This window comes from Otolemur garnettii, unplaced genomic scaffold, assembly GCF_000181295.1.
Source record: "Otolemur garnettii isolate 467f Iridium unplaced genomic scaffold, OtoGar3 scaffold00049, whole genome shotgun sequence".
Lineage (NCBI taxonomy): Eukaryota > Metazoa > Chordata > Mammalia > Primates > Galagidae > Otolemur > Otolemur garnettii.
In genome coordinates, this window is record NW_003852444.1 from 10,145,654 (window position 1) to 10,162,530 (window position 16,877).

General features: G+C 38.9%; 1 protein-coding gene and 1 pseudogene across 2 annotated transcripts in view; both read right to left on the bottom strand.

The window, feature by feature from the left end:
* Positions 1–16,877, bottom strand: part of EXOC4 (exocyst complex component 4) — an 812,900-nt gene that overhangs the window by 108,973 nt on the left and 687,050 nt on the right. The window lies entirely within an intron of this gene.
* On the bottom strand, positions 1,650–2,348 carry LOC105887132 (annotated as a pseudogene).

Genomic DNA, 16,877 nt, shown 5'->3' on the forward strand with positions numbered 1-16,877 from the left:
AGGCGCCGAGCCTAGATCAAATTTTTAATTAAGACACCCCTCCCCCATCAATGGTGTCCCGCTTTACCAATGTTAAAATCTGGTCACCTTATCCAAAACTCTATCAAATAGTATGTAGAGATATTTACACAATAATGATTTGTTTATAACTTATGGGGGGTATATCATACCTTTAAATATTAAGCATACTTGCATCTTTTTTACCAATTTTATCATATATGTGCATCTGTTTATTAATATTTACATAAGCACATGTGTTAATACATAGGCTTATACATTTTTCATTATACCTAAAATACTAGGGGTCTCTTGCATCTCATAGAATACTAACAAATAGAAACTGGCTCCATCTGTTTTCTTAGGCTTCTTACTGTACAGAGGCCTGTCCTGTTGGTTTCAGTGATCTAATAATAACCTTTATGAAACCACACAACACCTCCATCAAGATGGCGTATCCCTGAGAAGGGCAGAATGTCAAGGACACCACCTAGATCTGATTACTACTAGATGGCAAAGCTTTATCATCTCACTTGAACCTAAGTAAATAAGTCATTCTGGTCAGATTTGGGTATAATACTCAATATTAGAAATGAGGGCAGATTCCAGAGAACCTCCTCTCATAAGTATCACAGGAGCAGTTCTGAAAGTGCAGATTCCAGCCAACATTTGAAAGGCCACTTTCCTTCAGTTTTTAGATCTCTAGAAGACTAATAAGGACTTTGTGGACTGCAGGCTCTTTTTTTTTTTTTTTTTTTTTTGCAGTTTTTGGCCGGGGCTGGGTTTGAACCTGCCACCTCTAGCATATGGGGCCAGCACCCTACTCCTTTGAGCCACAGGCGCCACTCTGCAGGCTCTTTCTTGGTTGGATCTACCAACATATTTGCACACAGTATTAATTAGAATTGATTACAAACTTAAACTAGGCACAAGCCCTAAGAGAGGAGTTTTGCTACAGTACTCACTTCTTAGTTCACTTTTTATTTTAATTAGAGCTAAATATGTATATGAAGAGCCACGTAGAGTTCATAAGCTGCTTTCTCCCCCGAGAAATCTACTTCAGACTTGTTTAGTTGATTACTTTGGTTCATATCCCCGTGCAGTTCTTTGCCCATTTTGCTTCTTTGCGATTTTTCAGTGTTAGGTACTTGTCTGTGGCCCTCACACAGTGAGAGATGTGGACTTACCCGCCCTCCACATACACACTTTTTACCATTATTCTCTTCCTCCAGATTTCTCCCAGTTTTGGTTAAATCAACCTTTTGTATTTATATGACTGTGCCTGGATAAACACTATTGACATCTAAAGCTATGCAGGGCTCTACAAGTTTTATTAAAAGTCTTATTAGTTAATGCTTAGTTTTCTAAGTACTGAGGAATCATTCACCTCTAAACTCTGCCCTGACTGATCAATTCTCCTTTGAGTAAATGCAAACACACTGGGTATTCCACCAACATTATCTACCTGGGCAGAGCTCTCTGAGACCTGAGCTACTCCTCTCTGGGCAAGGTACTCCCAGGGCCTGTGGCACAGCTATCATCTTGTATCTACTATCACTCTGGTGATCTTTCTCTTTCTGTAAGTATTCTATACTCTCCATTTCTTTTCTTTTTTTTCAGGTATATAAACTATTTATTAATAAACAAGGCCTTCAGACTGATTTCTTCTTGGACACACCCATGGTAGGACCATGTCAGCCAGCTGTCTTGGTATGTTGGCCTTGGACACAAAGGCCCCAGAAATGGCACAGGCCACTATGGGTCCGAATCTTCTTCAGCTGCTCTAAGTCTCCCCAGAGCTTGTTGCGCAGACCATTGGCCAGGACCTGGCTGTATCTTCCATCCTTTACATCCTTCTGCCTGTTGAAACACCAGTCTGGGGTCTTGTGCTGGCGTGGATTCTGCATAATGGTGATCCCACATTCCCCTTCATTCTCTGTGAGTTCTCCTGTCCTCTTGGTGAAGTCAAAGTCTGGCTGTCCTCAACACTACACCCTCAAAAGCAGTGATGGCAAAGGCTAGTTTCCATGCCCTTCGCTGTTAGGGCTGAGTACTTGGAAAACATGTTGAGACTTCTCAGGGATCACTAGACACAGGGAGTGTGAGCCTCCCATGGAAGAGCTAGAATCTCCATTTCTTACAGCCCAGGTCTTCCTGTTTTTATGTAAACTCCTTCAGTGTGGTAGATTTTGTGGAAGACTGCGTGGATGATAATTTTTTGAGACCGTGTATGTCTGAAGACGCCTGTATTCCTCCTTCACACTGAATTGGTAGTGTGGATAGATATATAATTCTAGGTTGGAAATCACTTTTCTTAGAATCTTAAAGGTATTTTTACATTGTCATCTAGCCCCTGTGTTACTTTTGACAAGTCATTGTTTTTCTGTTTCTTGGGTTCTTTGGGTAAAACTTTTTATTTTTTTTTTTACAGTTGTACAATCCTGAGGGTTCTATAATTTTGTTATCACTGCCTTGTTGAGAATCCACTGAGGACTTTCAATTTGAAAATTTATGTTTTCTTATTTGGGAAGTTTTCTTAAATCTTCTGATGGCTTCCTCCCCTTTATTTTCTCTCTTCTTTTTCTCTGTGGCCCTGCTACTCAGTTGCTGAATATCTTAGACCAGTGATTTTTAACTGGTGTGCCATGGCATACTGGTGTCCAATGAGAGGGTCTTAGGTGTGCCATGAAAATGTTTAAAGATCATTAATTAAATTATTTTTGAAAGAAGTTCAAGGCACAGTTAAGTATATTCTCTTTTTTACTCTTTTGTTTTCAACATAATTTAAATGTGTCATGGAAGTTTAACTACAGGTTCAAGTGTGCTGTGAGATCCAAAAAAAAAAAAAAAAAAAATTGAAAAACACTGTCCTATATTATTCCATAGGGTCTTTTTTTCTCTTTTGTCTTTTTGTTTTACTTTCTTGGATATTTCTTCAACTCTGTATTTTGATCTTTTTTCTGAGATTTTCATTTCACTTTCTCATTTCCAGGAGTTCTTGTTTTCTGAATGTTCTTTTCAGATAGCATATTATTCTTGTTTTACGGATACAATGTTTTCTTTTACTTCTTCTACGGATATTAACTTTCACTGTTTTTCAATATGTATATATTTTTTTCCAGATAATTTCGTTCTATTCTAAGTTGCTTTTTCTGTTTACTTTGGTCTTCGGGTTTCGTATTATATGGTCACCTCAAGAGCCTACTGTTCTTGGCTATCTGCTCATATTTAAGTGTGGCTGACCGAAGAGTGGTGTCTGTGGAGGTGGACTATAGTCATCCTTGTAGGTGATATGGCTTGTCTCTTTTATTGGGGAAGCATCAATGTTAGTGTCTGTTTCTTTTTCTTTTCTTTCTTTTTTCTTTTTTTTTTCTTTTTGCTGTTTATTTTTTCTCCTTCTAGGAATGATCAGGTTGTTTAGAGAAGACTTTCTAGTCTTTTGTCTGAAGTTACATACCTGGGTGCCAGTCAACAGGAGAGAGAGAGAGGTCTCAACAGATGTTATTATAAATTTTGCCTAATTTCAGTGTAACAGCCTCCACAATCAGCTATGACTTAGGTTGCTCAGTCTGAGGAATCTATTACCATTTCTAGTGACTAAGCCTCCAGTGCTGTATTTTGATCTGAATAAGAGCAGTAGCACAGGTATATGAAGTGGGGGAAGAAAATCTGAGGGCAAATGTCTTCTAAACAGATTTTTTTTTTGGGGGGGCAGTATTTGGCGGGGGCTGGGTTTGAACCCACCACCTCTGGCATATGGAGCCAGTGCCCTACTTCTTTGAGCCACAGGCACTGCCGTCTAAACAGATTTTTAACAAGTCTTCTGGTTTTTAGCATCACCTTCATTTCCCTTTCAATGGTAATTAGCTACACCAATTCCCTACCTTTTGGTTTCTAAAAGAACTTTTGGAACACCTATATCAATCCAGTGAGTGAACAACTATGCTAAAGTAGGTACTGAGGAAAAGACTGTTTAAGGAAAGTCAAAGTAGAAGGTCAGAGAACATTTTCAGTAAATCAAAATCACATTTAACAAGTGATAAAATGGGCACATGATTAAATATATTGCTTTAAATATGGAAGCAAATGATCAAAATACTGAGGAAATTCAAGGGCAATTGTACTATTTAATCCTAAGAGAAATTCTTAGCAGAGATAAATGGATGACTAGAGAGGAAACTTTCTGTGCTATAAGATAATTGTTATTGTCAGTGCTTGAAATGGGAGGGAAAAAGAAAAAGGAATGTTAATACTTGCACAAATAATAAAAAGGATCGGTTCATTCGATTTAGTAGCCAATTCGGCAAACAGAAGCAAGGCAGCAGATTTCAGGCCTTTGTTGGAAGCATTTTGTTAATTTAATTCAATTTGATAAAACATTTACTGAGCACCTGCTTGTTCAATGAGTTACCCCTTAATCTGGTTTTATTACTGATCCTTATATAATCATACTGACCCTGCCAACATCTATAAGGGGCATCCAACCTTTTTCTTTTCTGCCATAAATTGGAAGAATAAGAGTTGTCCTGGGCCACATGGTAAATACGCAAACACTAACAAAATTTTATCAGCAAAAAAAAAAGTGTATCTGTGCATACCTTTTGTGATGTTAGGTACCATAGATAAGCAAAAATAATCCTCACAAAATCAGCATGTGGTCTGTGTACCATGGGTTGGACACTCCTCATAGAAATCACAATCAAACTGAGTGTCCTAGGCCACTCGGGACACTTAGATTGGTTATGGTTTCTATCTGGTGCTTTGGTTTGTAATCTCAATCGCAATGGGAAGTACTAAGGAGGGAAAAAAGTCTTAGTGTTAACTGATCTGGCAGTGGTGGTTGGGTTGTTAACTAATTCATAGGACTAATTCAGTGTGGAAAGTAGAAAATTAAGTGGAATGCAACACGGGTAATTGACCTCTAATAAGTTCAAGCTAAATAGCTATTTTCACTATTTTTTTTTCCCAGCCCTTCTAAGTGTATTACTGGGGGGCATTTCTCAACCACTTAGAAGTTTCAAATGGTTCTGTTCCAGCTAATAGAAGCTCCTGATAATGAAGCCTTGTGTTGTTTCATGAAATCTTAAGAAATGATCGTTAGTAAAGGGTTGGTATATAAAGGAAGTCATAGAGTAATCCATTATCCAAACAATGAATACAGAAAATACCACATTAACATTTAAGAATATTGACTCCCAAAGACCAGAATGGCTTGAACTCCTTAGACTCTCATAAGGAAAATTCTAATTTAGATTAAGTTATGATTTGCCACTAGGAATTATTAAAAACAAAAGACTACAGTAAAAATGAAGTATTTGAAAGTTGTGGTGGATATTTTAATATATACAATAGAACCTCTGTAAGTTGACCACCTAAAGGACTATAACCAACTGGTCCACATGCAGAGGTGGTCAACATAAGGAATCAGGCCTCCGATACCGATATATCCATGTGATGCATGTTTGGTTTCTGAAAATTAGGTCAACTTAAGGAGGTGGTCAATGTATGGAGATGGCTGTCTATGGAGGTTCTATTGTTTTTATTTTCAAGTTATCAGGATATATGGCATTAGTGAAGTATCAGTATTCTGCATACCTTCTGAAGGCTATTCAGGGTCACTCAGATACTTAAGTTTATAATTACTCTGCCTTTCTAAAATAAAACTATAAGAGGTCTAACTGCAAAAAAAAAAAAAATCCCTATGAACAATTCATCCAATAAGACATGTTATAAATTAATGTCTAATGAAGAAAGGAAGTAAAGCTATAACTTTAGGGAAATATATTTGTATTGAAAACTTAATTTAGCTAATTTCAAGCCATGAATATAAAGACCATTTTGAGTATACCATTCAGGAATACTGAAAAGATGCATTATTTTAACTGCACATTTTAGTCTCTATCTTGTCCTCATGCTGATAAAAAAAAATCAAGTGTATTATCATTTTGAGAATACATTATTTTTAATAAGGACATGCATAGAAAACACATTCTTGCAGGGCCAAAGTGATTAATTATAAATAAGTGATGTTGTCTTCTATGGTATTATTTCCTCATAATTTACCAGTGTGGTAGAATAAATATGATTACAGTTCTTTCCAGCTTTTCTCATTTAGAAGAAGAGTCAGTCCAACACTCTGGGAGGCCAATGAAGGAGGATTGGTTAAGGCAAGGGGTTTGAGGCCAGCCGAGGCAACACAGTGAAACCCAGATCTACCAAATTAAATACTGCCTCCCCCCCAAAGCTAGATGTAGTAGTATTCACTTGTAGTCCCAGTTACTCAGGAGACTGAGGCAGGAAGATTGTCTGTGGTCAGGAGTTGGAGGAGGCAGTGAGCTATGTTATACCATTGCACTCCAGCCTGGATGACAGATTGAAATCCTGTCTCTTTAAAAAAAAAAAAAAGGAAAAAAAAAGTAGAGTCTTTTTCCAACTCTTAAATCTCCACTGGCCTTATGGGTTGTGTTGCTGATAGGAATGGCTGTAGTTCTGGTGTGTGAGTACCAGAACCCATGCCTTACGCCCTGGAACTGCCCTGAGACCTCTGTGACTGGAGCAGCCCAGGATGAGAGAGTGAGTGGAGAGAGGCCCGGGTGTCCCACACAGGGAGCCTCCAGCTTAGCTACCACCTGAGCACATGTGTTTAGGAGCTCCCTCTGGAAAAACTGCCTGGTCAACTCAATGAATCGTGGGGACATTGGGACGATTTGCCATAAGTAACAGATAACAGGTAACTCAAAGGCCAAGTTTCTCTACACTCTAGCAGAGCCCTTCTTTAGTCATGACAGGATTCTCTTTGCAATGATTAAGATGGACAAAAGACCTGTGTAGGGGAAAAACTATTCTTAGTCTCTGCTTTTCCGTTAGAAAATCCTATTTGAGTCACTTCTATCCTTTACCACTTACTTTAAGTTACATGGAAAGAATTTGGAGCTGCTAACGTCCTAATTATGTTGTATTTTTAGAGACAATTCACAGAGCTCATCTAAAACAAAACAAATAAAAACAGTTAAGAATAAGAATAGGCTAGATGCAGTGACTCATGCCTGTAATCCCAGCAAGTGGGAGGATCACTTGAGGCCAGGAATTTGAGACATGCCTGGGCAACATAGTGTGACCCTGTCTCTACAAAAAAAAAAAAAAAAAAAAAAAAAGAAAACAAAAGGAAAGAAAAAAAGAATCATCTGGGTGTGGTAGTGTAAGCCTGTAGTGTGAGTCCTAGCTACAGGGGAGGCTGAGACGGGAGAATCGCCTGAGCCCAGGAGTTTAGGGTTACAGTGAGCTATGATGATGTTACTGTTCTAGCCTAGGCAACAGAATGAGACTCTGTCTCTAAAAAGAATTAAAAATGAAAAAAAAAAAAAAACCCAAACACACAAGCCGCAACAAGAACACAATAAGCAATGGCAATGCCACTTCTGTGGTCCCATAACAACTTCATTTGGAGATGATACTGCAAAGCCATGATCTTCAAACTCCTTTGATTATGTCCCAAGAGCAAAAAATTTTTGAATCTGGATCATTAGTATATGTACATTTAGTTATTTATAAACTGTATGCATTATCTATTATGGTCATAATATTCTATATACATTTAAAAATACAGCCAGAAATCAATAAAAGATAAGCTAAGCTGGAACAAGTGATATATATGTATATTTTTTGAGACAGGAGCCTCCAACTGTCCCCCTGGGTAGAGTGCCGTGGCATCACAGCTCACAGCAACCTTCAACTCCTGGGCTTAAGCGAGTCTACTGCCTCAGTCTCCTGAGTAGCTGGGACCATAGGTGCCCACCACAACGCTCGGCTATTTTTTGGTTGCAGCCGTCATTGTTTGGCGGGCCTGAGCTGGATTCGAACCTGCCACCTTGAATGTATGTGGCTGGCACCTTAGCCTCTTGAGCTACAGGCGCTGAGCCACAAGTGATATTCTTAAATAGCTTCCTGATCCTGACAGTTTCAAACTGATATTTAGTTCAACTAATATGTCAAGGCATGTATAGTCTTAGGATAAGGTTCATGTTAATGATTGTACCTGTAAATCCATATTTCAGATAATATACTTAACAAGTTCAAGTTTTTCTGCCTGTTCCCAGTCATTTGATCAGATTATTCCTGCCCTACTAGGAACGAGATCAGTGTTAGCTCTGCCATTTTCTCATTGCCCATTCTTACTTGTATTTTCAATCTTTGGTTTCCCTTTTAAGACATTTATCCATTTTGGGAAGGTGAGTGTAGTAAAAACTAGGAAATATAATCTATAAATCCACTTTACGAAGCACGTATTACAAAGTGTACAAAATGGCAGAGGATAAAAAGTTAGCCCCTTTTTGGTGTGGAGGCTTTGGGGGTTCCCTTGGGATATCTTCTATATAGAACCTGATAATGAATGGCTCAAATGAAGGCTACCGTGTCATCTCTCATGTTAAATATCAGTAAAAATTACATTGTTTTTCATTGTTTTAGTTTCAAAAATACTGTATAAATGGTCTCATATTTTCTTCCCATGCCTCAAAGCATTATTTTACATGATCCCTGGGGGAGTGTATAGCCCACCCTGTTAACAGCTGACCTAGGGAACAGAATAATAAGCTTCAACTTCAATTGCAAATTTGGAATTCTCTAGGAATGCAAGAGGAGCAATATGTAGGGCCTTTAAAATTTTCTCCAGAACACATCATCTACATAAACAGGGGTAGATGCTGGGGTTGGGAAAAAGTAGAAAGAAATGTGAACTATATCTGGTCTCTAATTACTAATTTCCACAATTTTACTATTGGGTAATATACACAGAAGAACTGAATGCAGAAACCTGAAAAGATTTGTTCATAGCAGCATTACTCACGACAGCCAGAGGGTGAGAGCAACCTTAGCATCCATCAGTGGGTAAATGAGAAGCCAGAATATGGTATATCCATGTATTAGAATACCATGCAGCCTTAGTAAGGAAGGAAATACAGACATATCCACAGTATGGGTGAACCCTGAAAGGACAAGTACTGTATTATTCCACTTATATGGGATACCTAGGGTAGTCAATTCATAGAGACAGGGAGTACAGTGAAAGCTGCCTGGGGCTAAACAGAGTAAGAGAGCATGAGGGCTTATTGTTTAATGAACATGGAGTTTCACTTTGGGAAGAAGAAAAAAAGTTTTGCTGATAGATGATGGTGATGGTTGCACAAGCTGTAAATGTGCACTGAACTGTAATGCCACTGAACTGTACATTAAAAATGGTTAAAATGATAATAAAAATGAGAATACTAATTTCCATTCCTAGCCCATCCTCCTAAAACCTAAACCCTAAAATTGGGACTACTGACTCTCTTAGGTGTTTTAGTACCCCAGAGGCGGCATAGGAGTGGTCAAAGCTAGCTTGATTGTTTGTTACGTCTGTGGAGCAGGCCCAGCTGAAGCCTCGTGTAGATCTTCACTAGAGCTATGCATAAGCCCATTCAACACCACAGAATCCTTTGATGTTCAAGGGCCAAGAGCTCCGAAGCTACTATAGGCTCTGGGATTAGACGTCTGCCATTTTTGTTGGTTTTTACAAAGCAACAAAGCAGCAGCTTCTTCATTTCCATGTCCCCTGTGTCACGGATGTACAAGTTTACAGAGAAAGTCATTTAATGAGAGCTGGAGGTTTAACCTTAAGTTTGGCTCACTCATTATGGCCCTGAATAAATACAGCTTTACCCTGGGCCTAAGTTTCAAGGCCATGCAAATTTTGGAAGGCTGTTAAACTTACGAGCTCAAAATCTGATTTCAAATGCAATACATTAAAGATCCCTTGGCAGTGAAATTAAAATTTCAAGCAGAATGGCCCAGCTATCCACAGCAAGGAGAGGAGAGGGGGAAATAAACAGGAGGCAGACCTGAGATTTCACAGTGAGTACCACTGTGGGCAAATACTGGCAGCAAAATGAGAGTCAGAAATACGATATTCTTAGGATGTTGACAGGAACTTTAAAAAGGAGAACTAGCAGAAGAAAGCAAGCCATGTAGTGCGCGGTCACTGTTTGCTAGTCCCAGGGATCAGGTGCGGTGTGTACATCAGTTGACTTGATCTTGCAAACAATCCTATGAGGAATTCACGATGCAGATGATGCCACCAGCAGTGTCAAGGACAAGCTTCCGTATGCTGGGGCTGAGGCAGAAATAAAGCAGGAGTGTAATAGATGTTGACTTGGCCTCAATGTTCCATGGGTGGGGCTGGGTCAAGGGAGAGAGAGTCCCAGCACAGTGTTAAGTAAAACACTTCTCCCCACTTATTTTGTGGGAATGGGAGCTGGAGGGAAGGGTTCCTGGCCACTGGAGAGACTTGTGGCAGCCATCTGTCTGCCAGTGACCCCTGCTCTGCTTCCCAGAGAGAGGCAGATACGGCAGCATATGCAAAACTCCTTTGTGGGGTGTCTCTCTAGCTCACTTCCAAGATTTCTGTGAAAAGCTAAAAGGCTGTTGGCTTGAACAAATGCGTTAATTGGGCTTGTGGTGCCACCAAACAAATAATACGATGGTGGATTTTTAGTCACATTCTCTTTTAGAAGCAGACATGATGAGCATCTCCTGTCTCTGGGGAAGGTTTGAGGTAATATTTTTCCTCATGAAGCTCATTCTAAAGGACACCCCTTCGTAGTAGTGTTTGAAGAAAAACTCCAGGGTCATTTCTGTTCGAAGATTACAACAATAATCCATAAATCTTAAAGTGAATATTTTGCTGGGAGTTTCGAACACAATCTTTTTCAGGATTCTGAAAATCTTGTCACCAAACTTCCTAAAGTTCTGTTATATATTTCCCTAAAAATGGAGAGAGACTGTCTTGGACAGAATGGACAGACTCGGTAGACTTAAAGAATGTTCCCAGTGAAGGGAGATGTGTGGCCCTTTTACTCTGTTCCTCTTTTCAGGCCCTCAGAGCCAAATCTTCCAGGGATTCCCATTGTAAGAAGAGATTTGGTCTTAACTGAAAGAGGGTTATTCCCTGAGCTCACGAGATAAAACCCGGAATAAAAGATAAACCCCTAAAAGTACACACTCTAGATCAGGTCCAAAGCTTGGGCAAAATATATAGATCTTTTAAAATCCTTTTGGAACCAGAGGTAGTAGAATTTTTTCACATTTGAAATAGTTAAAATTCTCAATAATGAACTATAGATAGAAAGAGATGTTTTGACTGGCAGGTCTCCCTCAGGTGTCAGGCTAATGACTTTATCATTTTGCTTTTCAGGGAGCTTCTCATATAAAGACAGTCTATATTTACAGAGAGAACCACTTACATTGCTTATCACTGCCTTATTGCGGTTCTATAATATAGTAATTCCAATAATACTTCCCTTGCTTTGTCTTCTAACCACATCAGGCTTTATAACACCTCATCTTTACAATACACTGTGTGGTTTAGCAGAATGGGGGGTTCCAAAGAGATACAGAGTACACATATATAGGAAACTACAAAGAATAAAAATGAAGAGGGGAAAACCCCAATTGCAATTACAATGCAATAGGCCTCCACTGCACGGCCCCATGCTAGTTAATACAGACGTTTCCAATAACTTTAATCTTTAAGTGGTGATTGTTGGAAAAAAGAAATCAAGTTTGCGTTTCTTAAAAGACAAGAGGGAAGAAAATGACTTGTCATATCTGACTGGTTTGGAAATATAAAATCCAATTCTGAAGAAGCAGAGATAAGAAAAGTGCGGTGGAAGTGCCATCAGCTTAGCAAACACTAAATAATGAACAACGCAGAGACTGTCCAGCCTGATAAAATACTCTATTAGAGGGACTGTTTTTAAATGAGTGATAATTGTGGCACATCCACTGTGAAAGGTTATTGAATTTTTATCTGTGGCAAGAAGCTTTTGACAGACTTGCTGAAAAGTCACCTACCAATAGTACCTTCTTCAGATGAATTTGACCAAAGGGGTTTTCCAGCATGTAATATCTTTCTGACATTTATGGGATTTCTGCTTCCTGGAAGAATCTGATCAGATATTCTTGGTTTCTAGAAAGACACTTACGTTTTTCATTCATTTTACAGAAAAGTCCTCATTATTCTCCCTCTCACAAAAATTGGATTAAGATGTTAGTTAATAGGACCAGTCGAATCCGCGCAGGATTCAGTGACCAGAACTCAAAGATGTTAGTGCACAGCATTACCTGCTATTAATAAGCAACACTGGGCTGTGGACACCTGCCCCGATACAGACCTGAACCTCGTATGAAGGAAGTCTTCTACATTTCTATTGTATAATCTCCAATGTTTAATACCAATTACAATATTGAATTTAAGATAATGAAAGAACCTTTCTGTGAATACATGACTTCCAAATTTAGTTCCAAAATAGGTCCTTTAGGAGCAGGAGGTACAGCTTCTTAAAATTAACGTCAAGATCACTTCCCCCACTCCTTTTAAAGTACATTCAATGCCATTTATACGGAGGACACAGCACTGCATTCATCATACTGTTATCCTTTGTAGGGAGAGAGATGAAAAACAGCGTTGTCTCCATGGGGGAAACAAAGGCAGGCTGCCTTGGTATTCTCATATCTCTGTCACTAATAACTTGTAATAGGTGGTTATGTTGTTTTTCCAGACACTCTGATCTGCACTCTGAGAATAGGCAGGTGTAGTCTAGGCCATTTTTGTCGCTGACTCATTTTGACCTTGGGCAACTGGCCAAACTTCTGTATTTCATAATCATGCTTCGTAAAACTGAGAAAATAAGGGCTGGCCTGTCAACTACAGCTTGAGGCAGGGATAAGGGATTAAGAATTAATGAATACAAAGGTCCTTGAAAGTATGAAATGGAATCTCGATGTTGAATGCTATTATCATCCTTCTGGTATCCTTTGGGACTGCTACATGTACAGGCATGGGCACAGCCAGCCCCTTCGCTGCACTTTCCTGGGGGCGGGAGTCTGGAAAAGTCTATGCACTATTAATAAGAAAGCTGTCTGAGAAAGCACATGCTGTTGACATTTAAAATTTTTCTTTTTTAATTCATTCCCACCAAGTGATGGAAGGTTCTTCCATGAAACTGCGGCCAGTCCTCTGTCCTTACTCTGGTTTCCCTCTCAGGCTTTGTCTCTCCTTACCCACTGCTTTTGGTAGCAGACCTAAACTTGAAGTTTTGCACGTGTGAAGAAAGGAAGAGATATCCTCCTTCTCTAGTGAGGAGTTCATTAAGTCACAATGTCACACTGGTTGTGGGCTTATCTCAAGATAAGAGCCTAGAAGATGGAATAGTGTAATCAGTGCCTTCAGGTACAATCTTCCTTGTTTGTCTGCAGTCAATCAGTGCCCCCTCCCTGTGTCCTGTTTAAGTTTGCTGCCACAGCAGCCCTTCTTCCTTACTGCTGTTGAGCGTGTTGGCTCAGGCTCTGGTAATCCTCCACTTCCATCACCTTCTCGTACTTGCTATGCCATTTCAGCAGGCCATTGTAGAGCCCTCTCTTGCTTTCCAACTTCTTCTGCGGAGATTTTCATGTGTATTTCTTCTTCCTATATTCATATTATGGTTTTGCTTGAAGATACAATCATTAAGCTGGCAGCTTCTGGCCACCACACATAAGCATCCATGATATTATCATATTTTAATAAAATATTTCCCTTATGGATAAAAATGTTAGCACTTTGAAAGAAAGAGCCACATAATTCTTTATGGGCAGATACTTAGGACTCCATAATTACATTGAAAACACTCACAGCATAAGCCTTGTGTAGCTCCACAATTGATAATCACCTCCTTACGGACGGAGCTAGGATGCTGCTTTCTAATCAGCACTTGGCAAAAGATGATGAACCCTACAGTTGACCAGCTGATTGACAGAAGGGACTTGTGTTTGGATCTGGAATGATTTTCAATAATAGCTGAGACCTCTTTTCGTAGTTCCAAGGAATAAAAAGGTGCCCTTTACAAATTCAACCCAGGCCTCTTAGATGGGCACTTACAGGCACTCGGAAGTAAGCCCATTCTTAGACACATCTCCATGACCTCAGATACGTCTGGCAACTCTGGTGGAGTGAGATGTGTGATTTACTACAAATAATTCAGGAGCACAGATATTAACAAAGTTTTGAAAGCAATCATACAACTTGAGATAAAAGAGAAGCCCGAGGAGGCAGGAGGAGTGTGAATATCCACCACAATGAATGAGCACTCTAGTGACAAGATTCATGGTAGGAAGTCCAGGAACCCCACATTGAGTACCCACTATGTGTCAGACACTGCTAAGAAGTCTAAGTTCTTCATCTCATTTAATGGTTACAGCAACCCAGTGAATATGTATCATTATTTCTATTTAACTCAGGAGGGCTAAATAATTTCCCCATGGTGATACATTTATTTGCTTCATTTCTCCTCAATTGTGTCTGACTTCTAAGTCAAATTTGTAATACATATGTCCTAAATTAACAGAGAAGAATGAGAAAGACTCCATGAATTAAAAAGAAAACAAGGTCTTCAGCAATACCACCCTGAATGCACTTAATCTCATCTAAAGGAAAAAAAGAATGTGTGTGGGAGGCCAAGTCAATTGTGTTTGGGGAGCCACAGGAGAACATTCTATGAGAGAAAAGGGAATAATAGAGTAGAAGACTTTGAAAAAGGGAATAATCTATGTATACCAACATTTAAAATGTGCTCAAAGGAAAGGAACCTAAGATACCCCATTGGGGTCAGCATGGGTGATAACCAACAATAACAATAACAGTGTGTAGTACATCAATGTGGAGATGGAGATAGAGAGGTCCAGGTGGTATTCCTTAGAAAACAAAAGAATAAGCAGCATGTATATTTCTAGTGAAAACAAAGGTTTCAGAAGAATCCTAAGAGCAATCCATTGAAGACCTTGAGCACATTGGTTTTCCATACGATTCTTTCCTGGGTATGATAAATTTCAGTGAGTTTGCAAATATCAACAGAATACAATTACGGCTGAAAGTGAACAAAACTGAATCATCATAATTTATCAGTTGGTGTTTTTATTCCTACAAAATGTTGGGTATGTCATGGAAATATATTTGGACATTATTTTTGAAAGAGCGAGAGGCTCAAATAGAGGTACAAGTAGTCAATCAGATAAAATCAAAACAAATTCAGAGTTGGACAGTGAGTGGGAAGCTCCTAACAAAATGCACAAAATGCGGTATCAATGATAACTGAATTGTCTTAGTTAACAGCATAACTATGAAATCAACCAATGACAATGAATTTGGGAGGTATCATCAAAGAAAGAAGAAGAATGATAGTAACGAAGCCACAGAGTGGGAGTCAGGGTAAGAAAATGACAATAATTAGTCCAAAGTAGGACGAATGGCATAGAAAGTCTAACCACAGAAAGATGATTAGAGAAACTAAACACGCAAGGCAGGCTAAGCAACACTGACGAGGAGCTGTCTGATAACAGTCAACAAATATTTGAAACTTGTAAATACCGGAGTGGGAGAGGAATTACCACACAGAGAGTTCTAATTAAAAAGAATCAAATGAAATTATGACAAGGAAAACTCTGGCTTAATGGTTTGACAAAAGCAAAGCTGCAACAGGACAGTTTCCCATGAGATCTTGGGGAGGGAAATTTTTATTCTCATTTGTTCAAAGGCAAACAAATAGCCAAGGGGTTTCATTTTATTTTTAATTTACCAATAAGGCACAAAAAACCCATGATAGTGAGCTCTAGCATGGGATAATTCACATTCCATAGTATGCAATGCATAGAAACATCCTGGTACACTGCATACCACATACTTGGAGAACAGGAGTAGCCAGACACCTAAACCTTTCCCACCTCTATTTTCAATAATATAATCGACCGGTAAACAGTGTACATTCACTCAATTGGTTTGGCAATTTCAGCCTTCTCTGTGAAGAAAAACATAAATTCCTTGTGCCCTTCTCATTTAGCTGCCTGGAAAAGCCTAAGATGAGTGTTTTTATTTTTAATCAGATTTGGGCAACAGTTGAGCTAACTAACAACTGTGAAGCAGAAGTGGGTTGTTGTCCTAACTCTGGCACAGACACAAAGTACAGTATCTCTGTGCCTGGTGTTCTTGTCCATAAAATGGGAAATCATGTTAATCCCAAGCTTCTGAGCATAGAAGAACTGGCAAAATAACCACAATACATTTCCCAAATATAGAGAGTGACAGAAATTGAAGAAGAAATTTTTAGGGGCTCTAAATCAGTGGTTCTCAACTCTGGCTGTTGAAATTGCTTAGGGAGAGTTACAAAGCATAGGCCATTCTGATATGAGACAAGGTTGAGAACCACTCATTTAGTGGTTCTCAGACTGTGATTGGGTTGGTTTGGGGCCTGATGCCCACACTGCACCTTGGAACAATTACATCAAAAGTGCTACTCCAAAAGGACATGTCTCAAGAAGCAAGTTACACTTATAAATCAGTTAACATTGCATATTAAAGCTTAATGATGACAAAGAAACCAAGAAAGTAATCCCATTTACCAAAGTTGCAAATAAAATCAAATACCTAGGAGTAAACTTAACCAAAGAAGGAAAAGATCTCTATAATACAAACTATAAAACATTGATGAAGGAAATTGAAAAGGACACAAGGTGCAAAGATATTCCACACTCATGGATTGGAAAAATCAGTTATGTTAAAATGTCCTTACTACCCCAAACCAATCTATAGAGTCATTGCCATCCCCATCAAAATACATCTTCCCAGAAATAAAAAAAAAAAAGAAAAAGTCTTCAAATGTATATGGAACCATGAAAGATCCAGAATAGCCAAAGTCATCCTAAGCAAAACTGGAGGAATCACATTCCCTGAATTCAAATTATACTACAGAGCTATCGTAGCCAAACAGTATAGTACTAGCATAAAAACAGACACATAGACTAATGCAACAGAATAG